The 11303-nt window shown below is 47.8% G+C and overlaps 1 protein-coding gene across 5 annotated transcripts in view; it reads right to left on the bottom strand.

The window, feature by feature from the left end:
• Positions 1 to 11303, bottom strand: part of LOC119390467 (uncharacterized) — a 427803-nt gene that overhangs the window by 399143 nt on the left and 17357 nt on the right. The gene's annotated exons all lie outside the window — the stretch shown is intronic.

Here is an 11303-nt window from a genome sequence, read left to right on the forward strand (position 1 = left end):
ATTAATCTGTCATTGTGCCATGCTATCATTGCGCCATTTTATGCAAGAAAGCATAATCACGTGATGACGCTACCGTATGACGTTATCATGAAGTCATACATTGCCAAAATGTGTGACGTCATCATACCACCATGGCTTGATCAAAGGTGGGCTGATCACGGAGGCAGCGAAAAACAAGGTTAGGTGCAGAAAGCTTGTAATGCCTCCAATCCTGGAGGCAGTGGAGAGCCACGTTAGGCGAAGAAACATCTCGTAGGGTGCGGGAGAGGATCGCATGTTGGTTACAGTGTTAATCCGTATTTCAATCTCTGATAGATCGCCTATTGTGCAACCACAAAATGCACATTTATTTTTATGAAGATAGCCTTAGCCGCCTCATCTAATAGTAAAATTGACCGTCGGCGCCGGCGAAGCCGGCGTCCGGTGACTCCCGCGGCGTCGGCGTGGACACGATTTATGCAAAAAATCATCATCACGTGATGACGCTAACGTATGACGTTATCATGAAGTTATAGATCGCCAAAATTTGTGACGCCACCATGACATCCTGGCTTCGTCGAAGGTGGGCTGATCACGGAGGCAGCGCAGAACAAGGTGAGGTGCAGAAAGCTTGTAATGCCTCCAATCCTGGAGGCAGTGGAGAGCCACGTTAGGCGAAGAAACATCTCGTAATGTGCGGGAGAGGATCGGTCCGTCGACTGAGAAGAAAAAGAAGATGGCTTTCGCCTTCGAGTCGTCTTAGGTGAATGCATAAGGAGCTCTATGAGTTTTTACTTCTCAAAGGTAAATCCTCGCAAATGATAACAAAATGTAAATTGATTAGCACAGGCCCGTCGTTTCAGACAGTGCTGTATATGGATATCAGCAGCATAATACCCAAGCATGACTTGCGTTGTGGCTTCATTTTCTCATCATCCTATAAGGTATAGTGTTCCTAACCAAAACCCGTGTATCAGTTGGTTTGCGAGAAAATAACGCCACTTTCTAATTTAGATTCACTCGGTGAAGCTTTATGTGACCACCCGCGCGGCGCCGTTACCAGGAGCACGCATTCAACGCCAGTAAACATATCATTTAATCCAGAATTTTTAGGGTTCGGGTGTGTTGCACCTTCCCTACGCATGCTAGTCGTAGATTGGCGGCCCCTCCCTGTGAACTTTAATATTTTTTTGACACGAAAGTGTTTTACGACGGGGTTCACCAAGACATCAGTGACGTATTTCCGTCACGGAAATGATGTCGAAAAAATGTACGCGATCAGATAGCAAAGGAAAAACGTTCCGTCAATGGGCATCGAACCCACGACCGCTCGGTCCGTAACAACAGATGCCGGGCACGCTATCCACTGCGCCACGGTCACAGACTCTAGAAGCTTTACAAACGCGCCTCTTATATCTACCACTCTCCCGGTCGGCGGGGTGATGTTGCCCTCTGCGAGCGGTAAAGTAAAGTAATTCATCATTACTGTGGCCTCCGCGATTAGCAACTGCACCGCGTTACACGTCCGAACCATTCGGCGCGTTTTCCATAGAAGTTCTTTTTCAATGCCTTAACACACCGCGAGGTGGCAGAGTGTCGTAAAAGCGTCGGCCTCGCTCATAGCTCTGCGACGCGCGCCTGCCTCACCTGGCTGTAACGCCGCGATCCCCCCTCACGCGCTCGCCCCGAGAAAAATCGCGGCCGGGCTACCGGGGAAGCACTAGGCGCTTTGCGTTCCCGTCTAGCCCGGCCGTGGTGTTCAATCACATTTTACATGCCGCGGTATGGCGACCAAGTTCTGCGTCCAATATGCGACGCTCTTCTGGCTATCACACCTAGTCCTCTGATTACGCTTTCACCGTTAACTACTACAGCTACCACAAGGGTTTGTTTAATCATTTAGCAGGGACGTTAATCCTCGTGATGGAGATGCACCACCAATCATCAAAGTGGGCACAACCACGTTAAACGGTGCTATAGCTGCCAGACGTCAATATACGTTGTGCAAACTCTCTTATATTGATGTACAGTAAACATTCAGTTACTTCTGCAAGGGCACGCTTTACTTTCGTGTTATTCTGATTCCTATGACGGAGGGATCAACCATGTTTTTCGTATGCTTTCTTTTTCGGTGGTGGCAACTACCTGTATTTTTTAAGAACAATCAGTTTCTGACTGCATGGCGGCGTGGCGTGTCACCGAAAAATGACCTCTTGCAAATATTTGTCTTCCTGGCACGCCTTATTTGCGTTTCTACAGGCTACGGCCTTGGGCAAGTAAAAACACTCATTCCACGCAGTGCTTAAACGTTTTTAAGTTTAGCATAATCATTTCACTTCGTTTCATAACCTGAAATCAAGTTTGTAGGACCTCGCCAAGGGTAGATACGAATATTGCGTTCAAAACAGGCGCACAATGTTCGCATGAACACTCAGTGCGCATGATAATGTGTCATGTCAATGTGGTTTCATTAGAATTTGATAACTGGTAATCTGATCAAAGAACCAAATAAAAGGTGATTTTTTAAAAAAAATCCGCGCATCTCCAAGAAGTGAGTCATGACAAATGGGCGAAGCTATGGGTATCGTATGGGCGAGTAACCGTACGTTACCCGAGCGTTGCCCTATTTAATGCCAAAAATGTGACGTAAAAATCACATAAACTGATGAAGGGTTGACAACAACGCTATGTCCTATGTTACATAATGTATACGTTGAAGTCGCCGACTAGTATAAAGGGTTTGTGCTTCTAGGTGTTTTATATTGTTCTGTCACAATTATGATTGACGTTCGTCTATTGTAAACCTTTTTTTGATTCGCACACACGCATATATGTTTTGATTATGGCAACGGTTTTCGATATACCGTGACAGTGAGAGAGAGAGAGTACAACTTTATTGAGAGTCCAGTGCAGATGCAGAGGTTGCCCCGCGCCACCCGGCTACTCCCACGTTGGGACCGGCAGGTCTAGCCTAACGGCCCTGTGGCGGGCGCACTGGACGGCCAGGATTTGGTCCTGTAGGTTTGGGCTGCGCAAAAGCGCATCCCACTCGGCCTTGCTGTAAGTCGGGCCGAGCGACCCGTACTCCCAAAGCATGTGCGCTAATGTAGCGGCCTGCCCGCAAGCGGTGTAGGCGGCGTCGGGGTATTTGTGTGGATAAATTTCATTTAAGTGTCCTAAAGATGGGTACGAATGGGTTTGAAGTAAGCGCAACGAGACTGCCTGTGCTCGATGGAGTTTTGAATGTGGGATCGGGAAAGCCCGCCTCGCCATGTAATAATACTGGTGATCTCGTTGTGTGTGGTTGGAGTGTCCTTATGTCCTGCGTTGTCGGCGCTGGAGCCATCGCCCATGTCGAGAGCAGCGCGGTCGGTGAGCGCGCGCGCTGCTGTGTGGGCTGACTCATTCGGGTTCAACGCAACGCCCTTTACTGAGCCGATATGTGCGGGGAACCAGTAAATGGTGTGAGGGACCATCCCATCTCTGGTGGAGCTGTTCAAGATCCTGGCGGCCTGTGTTGATATACGGCCCGTTTGGAAGGCTCTGACTGCCGCCTTTGAGTCGCTGTACACCTCTTCACATCGATCATTTAGCAGAGCTAGCGCAATGGCCACTTGTTCGGCCACCTGCGGGTTCGTTGTGCGTACCGTGGAGCAGTTCGTAGTAGAGCCGGTCTGGTCGACGACTACCGCTGCGAACTTTTTACCGTCTCGATATGCTGCAGCGTCGACGAAACTTGCACTTGTACCACCCTTTCCCAGTTGCTTCAATAGAGCTGTCGCCCTCGCCCGAGGACGTCCCTCATTGTGTACAGGGTGAGTGTTGCGGGGGATTGGAGCAACAGTGATGTTTTCTTGTACATGTTTCGATATACGCACGCTATTTGTTTCCACCTGCATTGGGTTGAAACCGAGTTCGTTAAGTATGCGCCGACCGGCCGTCGTCGTGAACAATCTAGCTAGCTGCGATCGTTGCTGCGCTTCCGCTATCTCGGCCGCAGAGTTGTGCACGCCGAGTGCGAGTAGATTCTCGGTGTGTGTGCGTACTGGAAGCCCCAATGCTTTCTTGACGATCTTCCTGATAACAACATCGAGCTTGTCCCACTCCGACCTGAGCCAGTTGTGCATGGCAACGGTGTAGGTAAAGTGGCAGAGCACAAACGCATTAATGAGTCTTAACAAATTGTCCTCCTTAAGGCCTCTGTGTCTCCCGGAGATCCTTTTGACGAGTCTAAAAGCGTTGTCAGTCTTGGCGATGATCTTCCGCATAGCGGTGCCGTTGCCGCCCTTCGCTTCGATAAACATGCCGAGAATCCTGATGGTGCCTACCCTCGGGATTTCCTCCCATCACTGGTGTAAACGTGTATGTTACTTTCTTCGACGGGTTCCATCCCTTGGTCGGAGCCCGTTCCTTCCTGTAGAGCAGGAGCTCCGACTTTGCGGGTGAGCATCTGAGTCCCGTTGGCGCAGATACGCTTCCACCTCGACTACTGCCTCTTGCATGGCATCTTGCACCCGGCCTTCGCTGACGCCGACGCACCAAATCGTGATGCCGTCGGCGCAGATGGTATGCTTGATGCCGTCACCATAGCCAGTCTTTTAGACAGTCCAATCATGCAGAGATTGAATAGCACCGGAGAAATCACAGATCCCTGGGGCGTGCCTCGATGTCCAAGCGGTACGTCTTCTGACGTGAGCCATTGCATTGTGCCATCTGTCTCTGAGGACCAAACATCAGCTACATTTTGTCGTTATTTGCGAGATCCTGCTTGTTTAGCCACGCTAACTAAGCCGTACCCGCCGAGAATTTGATGATGGTTCTTGGAATTAGCGCAATATAGTCACTGTTACATTGCTGTCGAACACATGCGTCAGATTGTAACTTACGGGTCATAGAGCGCACGATGACGAGTTGATAAACTCGAAGCGGTGGGCACCAGCTGCGATAGGTGCAGCCATTTTCTGCTTTTCGGCGATGCCGTCTCTTCGCTTAACTCTAGTGAGCCTACATGACCGGCCGGTCATGTAGGCTCCCTAATACATCCACTGAGAAGAAAAAGAAGAAGGCTTTCACTTCGAGTCGTCTTAGGTGAATGCAGTGGGATCCTGTGTTTTTTTCTTCCTTGGTGCTGCTTTTTTGCTAACGCGTTTACTTTACAACGTAACGAAGAACTCGGCCAATAGAGCCGTTATTGACCGTGTTCCTGTTCTTGAACACTGTCTTAAGTCACCAGAATGAGTGATGTGCGCTGTATAATGAAGTTCAGATAAATGGAACTGTAGAGCAGGAGTAGGCTTCTCTTATTTGAATTTAACTACCTTTAATAACCCCACAGTGGCTATTCTGAGCTTGCACAGCTCCGCGCGACAAACTGCATGCGTATTTTCTATTCCCAGCCATTGCTGCTTGTGGTGTCTCACCAGGCTGCACACTCGGCACTAGACACAGATATGCAAGCAGCCACAGGAAAACATCGCCAAGTTCCGTACATAGAAGAGAAGAACCGAACGATATACGCCGGTGAGAGCGAATTATTACATCTACGCATGCACGTTTTGGGCTGTTTCGTTAGTTTTTCACTCACTTGTTTTACCATGATGTTCTTCATTTCACTTAAAATATCATGTGTAAGTTTTTATGCTCAGCTTCGAAGCTGTTCTAGCTCGGCGTAAGATGTGTGTTGTTCCCGGCAACTATCACCATCATCATCATGAACGAGTATGTACAAATGTGGGCAATCCCCTACTCACAGCTACGGCGTAGCCTATAATAACCCTTATGGGTGAGAGAACGAGTGAGAGAGAGAGAGAAAGAAAGAAAGGAAAAAAAACACAGAGACAGAAAGAAAGATATAAAGAAAGAGAAAGAGAAAAATTTTTGCCGAAAAAAATTCTTATGACGCGGGATTCGAACCCGTGTACCCTCAATCCGAAGGCGAGAGTTTTAACCACTCGGCTATCTAGGCACGCTGGCAGAGCATAGCATAGCCTTGTATAGTATGGCAAGGGAGTGGGAACGGATTGAGTGTGAGGAGGACAGATGTGATGGTGACGAGTAGGAAAGGAGGATTAGATAGAGTAAGGCGTAGCACAGAAAGAATGGGAAAGAGAGAAATAAAAAGAAATGCAGAGAGAAAAACAAAGAGAAAAAATCAACGAAAGAGTGGAAAATAAACAGATAGAGGGAAAAGATAGAAAGAAAGAGGAAGCAAGCATCGTGTCCTCTAACGACCAGGTACCGCACCATCTGGCCAAACCGCGCATGCACAGTAGTTAAGCGCCGCCCACCGACGGAGACATCGTGCGGAACTTCCACTCTGTAGTGCATAATCTGGCTGCGCCACATCCTGTCCACCGAGACATGGATCGTCCTAAGAAAGTCCGTACTCCCGAGGACGAAGCCGCGCATCTTGAAGCTAGATGTTGGTCGATGGGGAGTTCGAGCGGCGACGGGCCCGTGCTTCGCTCTGCCAAGCTTTGCGCGTCATAGTGCAAAAGTGCCCGTATTTTTTTGTTGACACTGAAAAAAATATGAGGTATTCTTCCGAAGTAGCCTTATTACATCGAACGTAATATTCTACGTCTTGAGCAGGCTAGCGTATAGACGGTTTAGTGCTCGCGAAAGTCGGACGGAGAGGATGGTTTTTTATAGCCGTTACTTATGGCCGTATTTGTAGACATCGGCCGGAGCAAAGAAAAGGCTGCATTAGGGTTACATGACTGCGCAGTGATGAATAGCCGCTTGTTTGATCGAGCGCGTGCCTTTATGTATGGTATCTACACGGTCAGTGCTTATATGTGTCTCGCATAACTCCTAAACGCTGTATTTTGGCAGGCTTCTCTGATCGGCAGCTCCAGCTGCGTATTGATGACGGGAAACGTCGTGAATTTCGCCCCCTCTCTGAGTGGCTACATTCGACTCTGCAGGATACGAACACACTTTTTTTAACGTTTTTTGCGCTTGATAGTACCCGGGTGGTTAGAATATATCGCCACTATAAGAGGCTCTCATTGAGAGCCAGGCTCATAGATGAAATTCGTGCGTAAAACATTACCTTTCTTAAATTATTACGAATTTATCATTGACATGAGAATTGGCTTGTTGATTCGATGCTGATTTGTTGCAAAGGTTGTAAAGCACAATTAATATGAGCTTGACGAATAGAGACTTCTAACAACAGATCGACATAGAGGAAGGATGTAGCGATGAGGAATTCGAAAAACAAATAAGATTAATAAAGAGCTTGCTGTGTATGGCCGAAAGTAGAGTAAAAGCCCTTGTTTAAAAACTTGCAAAATAAAACTACTTAATTATGATAAGCCGTCATCTCTTGTGAAACAGGGTGTATATAAAAGGCAATGGAAAGAAATGCGAACGCAGCCATTCGAGGTTCTGATAAAATGGCACGCAAGGTACCCTGTCGGCGCACGTCAGGCATGATTTATGGCCCGAATTTTCGAGGCAGTGCTTGAGCACTGCATTTACTTCATATTAGTGCGGGACACAACTTCGCATAACTTAACAGATAAGCGCTGTGCATGGCTCCCATTTCACTTAATTTTGCGGAAAATGGAATGCGTCAACAACCAAGGCTTATAGACCAAGATACCCGCCAATTGCAAAGAACACATACGGGAACCGAGGGAACCTTTGGGAAGCGGGCCGCAGTCTCGGTCAACAATATCCTTTATTGACCGCAGGCATGGTGGACGCATTGGATCAGTCAGTCGGCCAAGTTGTCCAGGCATTAAGGACGCAGGAATGCTGGAGAACACTGTAATCGCCTTCAGTAGCGACAACGGCGGTGCTATTTGGGGTAGCGAACGCTCTCGCGGTTTCAATTGGCCGTTGCGGGGAGCAAAAGGCACAGTCTGGGAAGGTGGCACCAGGGTGGCCGCTTCGTCTGGAGTCCCCTGCTTGCTCGGAGACGACGTGTGTACAACGAATTAATGCACATCACCGACTGGTTGGCCACCTTCTACTCGCTTGCAGGTTGGTGGAACACACGGTTATTTTTTCATTGCATTAGGCCCATAGTCTGATCGTACGTCGAATGATCGTACGTCGGTCTACAGCGCTTAAATAATCCATCGGCGCGTCCCAAAAGGTATGTATAGACGGCTTGTGTGAGTGTCTGAATGGTGTACTCCGATGCAATTAACTGCTTTTTTACAGGAGTTTTCAGGCCCCTTCGCTAGGAACAGTAGATATAAAAGTTAAAGGACAGTACCTTAGAAAACCTGCTACTTGATTATGAGATTACCTTGATGAGTAACTCTGGGGACGAAGTGCGAAGCATGATTACTGAATTGGAAACAGAAAGCAGAACGGTAGGCCTGAAACTTAATGTGCAGAAAAAAAAGGGTGATTCCACGAGAGATCGACACGGGTCGGAAATTGACATTTTAAATTTGATTGAGAATTTTATATTTTATGCACATATGACCCAGTAGCCCGATTGTGAACTTCGTTTTTTGATTAACATGTTATTTACGAAGAAAAAAAGTATCGAATATGTTGAAAACGGAGGAACCGATTTCGTCATCTGTCATTCTCGAAACTTCACGACACTATAAAAAACAAAGGATTGTTACAAAGGAAATATTCTTTGGTAAAATGCATGAGTAATGAAGAGTGAAGTAACACTGTTTGAAACTTGTAGAGAAGGAAGGAAAGTATTTTGAAAAATGTCTAAATATGCCACATTTATGAACGTTGCTGTATTTGTCAATTTTCGCTCCGAGGTAATGCAGATAGCGTTTTTAACTTAAGGAGCTGTGAGAGTATAGTGTGTTCAATGGTGCTTTAAATATTGTTGTGGTGGGGCAAATACATATTTTTATATATGCCTCAAACTTTCAAGTTTCTGCGAGAGTGAACACTATTGAAATATGAATATTAAAAAAACCCATCTTCGATTTTTCCTAAAACCGTAAAGAGACAATCGAATAATAATAATACCTGGGGTTAACGTCCCAAAACCACGATAGGATGATGAGAGACGCCGTAGTGGAGGGCTCCGGAAATTTCGGCCACCTGGGGTTCTTTAACGTGCACTTAAATCTAAGTACATGGGCCTCAAACATTCTTCGAAAATGCAGCCACCGCGGCGGGGATTCGATCCGCGACATTCGTGTAACCAGTCGAGTGCCATAACACTAGACCACCGTGGCGGGGCAAAGAGACAATCGAGGACCATGGAAAAGCGATATAAGAAAAACACGTTGCATTATTTTCTTTGCAGCAAGAAATAGGAATAAAAAAGCAGCGATCAGCTTTCAGAACTATTCAATATCATGTTAATTAGAACCTAGCGAATTATACCATCAAACTGAGACCGAACTGACAAGGTCTTCGCACCGAAACACACCGAGCAGATGAGTAGACCAGACACGGAAAAGCTGCAAGAAGCTAGGTGATCGCAAGCTCCTCTGATGGCTCCAGTCTTGCACAAGTTGTGCAAGATGACCAACTTTTTGTGTATGCAAAGGAGCTGCTCCCTTAGCGTCCACCACATAAAACGCTTAACAGTCACTCCGGCACTATGACGGTCATGTGTTGAACTGAGGCCTTCTCAGAATCAACGAGTGTGTAACCTGTTTGCCTGTCAGTCAGTTTGATTGACAGACACCCGCGGCAAGGTCGGGTCCGCCCACCGCGTTTGTTTTTGTCGAGGAGCAGTGCTCACACCGCAACGCCAGCGAGTGGCACGTATCATCTATGAGCTTAATCTTACACGCTATGCACACACGCACGAAGAAATAAAGGTTATATCATCACGTGGCTACGTTGTCGCATTCAGTTTCGCCGCACTCACGACGTACCACTAACAGGGATGAAGCAAGCGCCCCTCGTGGCATTTGCGGCGAGAAATATTACTATTTACTTGTTTGTGGAGACATTGTCTCTACTAATCGTTACTGCAGAAAAATCTTCAGACGTGCAATGTAAGTAGTAGTAACCTGTTCATTATTTATCTGTAATATTCGAGAGAAGGGAAATTAACTGGAGGAGAGTGCTGCGTGTGCTCCCGTGTTGCCTTCGAGAGTGAAAATTTCCATGTTTTAAATGGAACGAAAGACCTTGCCCGAAAGAAGACAAACTCCCACGAACACGCCCACGGGAGGCGCGATGTTCAGTTGGCAAAAAGAGAGCGCGACTGTCACGCTGAGGTCACTGCACTGCTGAAATGTTGACTAAGTGTCGGGGTTGACGCGTTCGCACGCGGAGTTCCCTTGAAAACCATCGCAAGTGCCCGCATGCGTTTGTGACGCCATGCTCGTCTTGTCGTCGTTTTTATCTGCGGTGCTATCGCGCGCTTCGCACTGTCTTCCTGTCATGACCGCCGTTTAGCGAGCTTGGACCAAACTCGTGATCCCCAGAAGCTCGGGCCATCCTGCATAGTACCCCTGTTTTTTTTTTTTGTGCAATATAGCACTGTTGCCTCGTTTGGTGAAATGCTACTGCAAGTACAGTAGGAAGTGCCCACCACGCCATCTTTTTTGCAAAATTGGGAAGCACCCGCTACACGTCCGAAAGGTGTCACGCGCACCTGCGCCGCAGCACGCTTTGCAATGGGTGGGCAGCTTTAACCCTTTGCGGTCCGTTGTCGGGCAGCGCCCGACAACGCAACACGGCCGTAGCGGTCCGCTGTCGGGCCCCGCCCGACAAGGGTGTTCGTGGTTTAAATTTTGCTGTTTTCTCACCGCGAGTCGCGCACATTTTTTGTATACATGAAGGGCCATCTCTTGAGGAATAAGTGAGCTTTGTTTGTTGAGGTTTTACTTTTTTGACACTAGGGTGCAGCACTGTGATCAGCACGGGGCCTAGAGCGTAACCACTCGCGCGCGCGGTTCGCTGAGAGCATGGCCACGTTTTCACCGCGTGCGTTTTACGGCGGTGCTTTTAGCGAAAGCGAGGATGACTTTAGTGAGGAAGAGAATTACGTGCCTCCACCAGACAGTGATGACAGTGATTCGACAGAAGTGAGTGACGAAGACGACGACGGCGGCGGTGGAAACCTGCAGTAATAACCCTGGCCTGCACACAGGGGAATGCTTTGAGCGGTATCATACGTTGCCCAAATATCACTAAAAGAGTGCCTGCAGAATGCAGGAGCAAAAATAAATATCCTGTGCGTTTCTCTTCCACAGCTTGTGTTTTTATTCGCGGCACAGAAACTGGCGAAAAGTTCGGACCGCTAGAGCCGGAAAGGGGTAAAGGTTTTGGACCGCAAAGGGTTAAACCACCACCGTTGCGCAATTCACTTGTTTTTACGCTGGCGCGGTTCGACGATGGCGTCATGCAATATTACACTGCGTTAA

This window comes from Rhipicephalus sanguineus, chromosome 4 (assembly GCF_013339695.2).
Source record: "Rhipicephalus sanguineus isolate Rsan-2018 chromosome 4, BIME_Rsan_1.4, whole genome shotgun sequence".
Classification (NCBI taxonomy): Eukaryota; Metazoa; Arthropoda; class Arachnida; order Ixodida; family Ixodidae; genus Rhipicephalus; species Rhipicephalus sanguineus.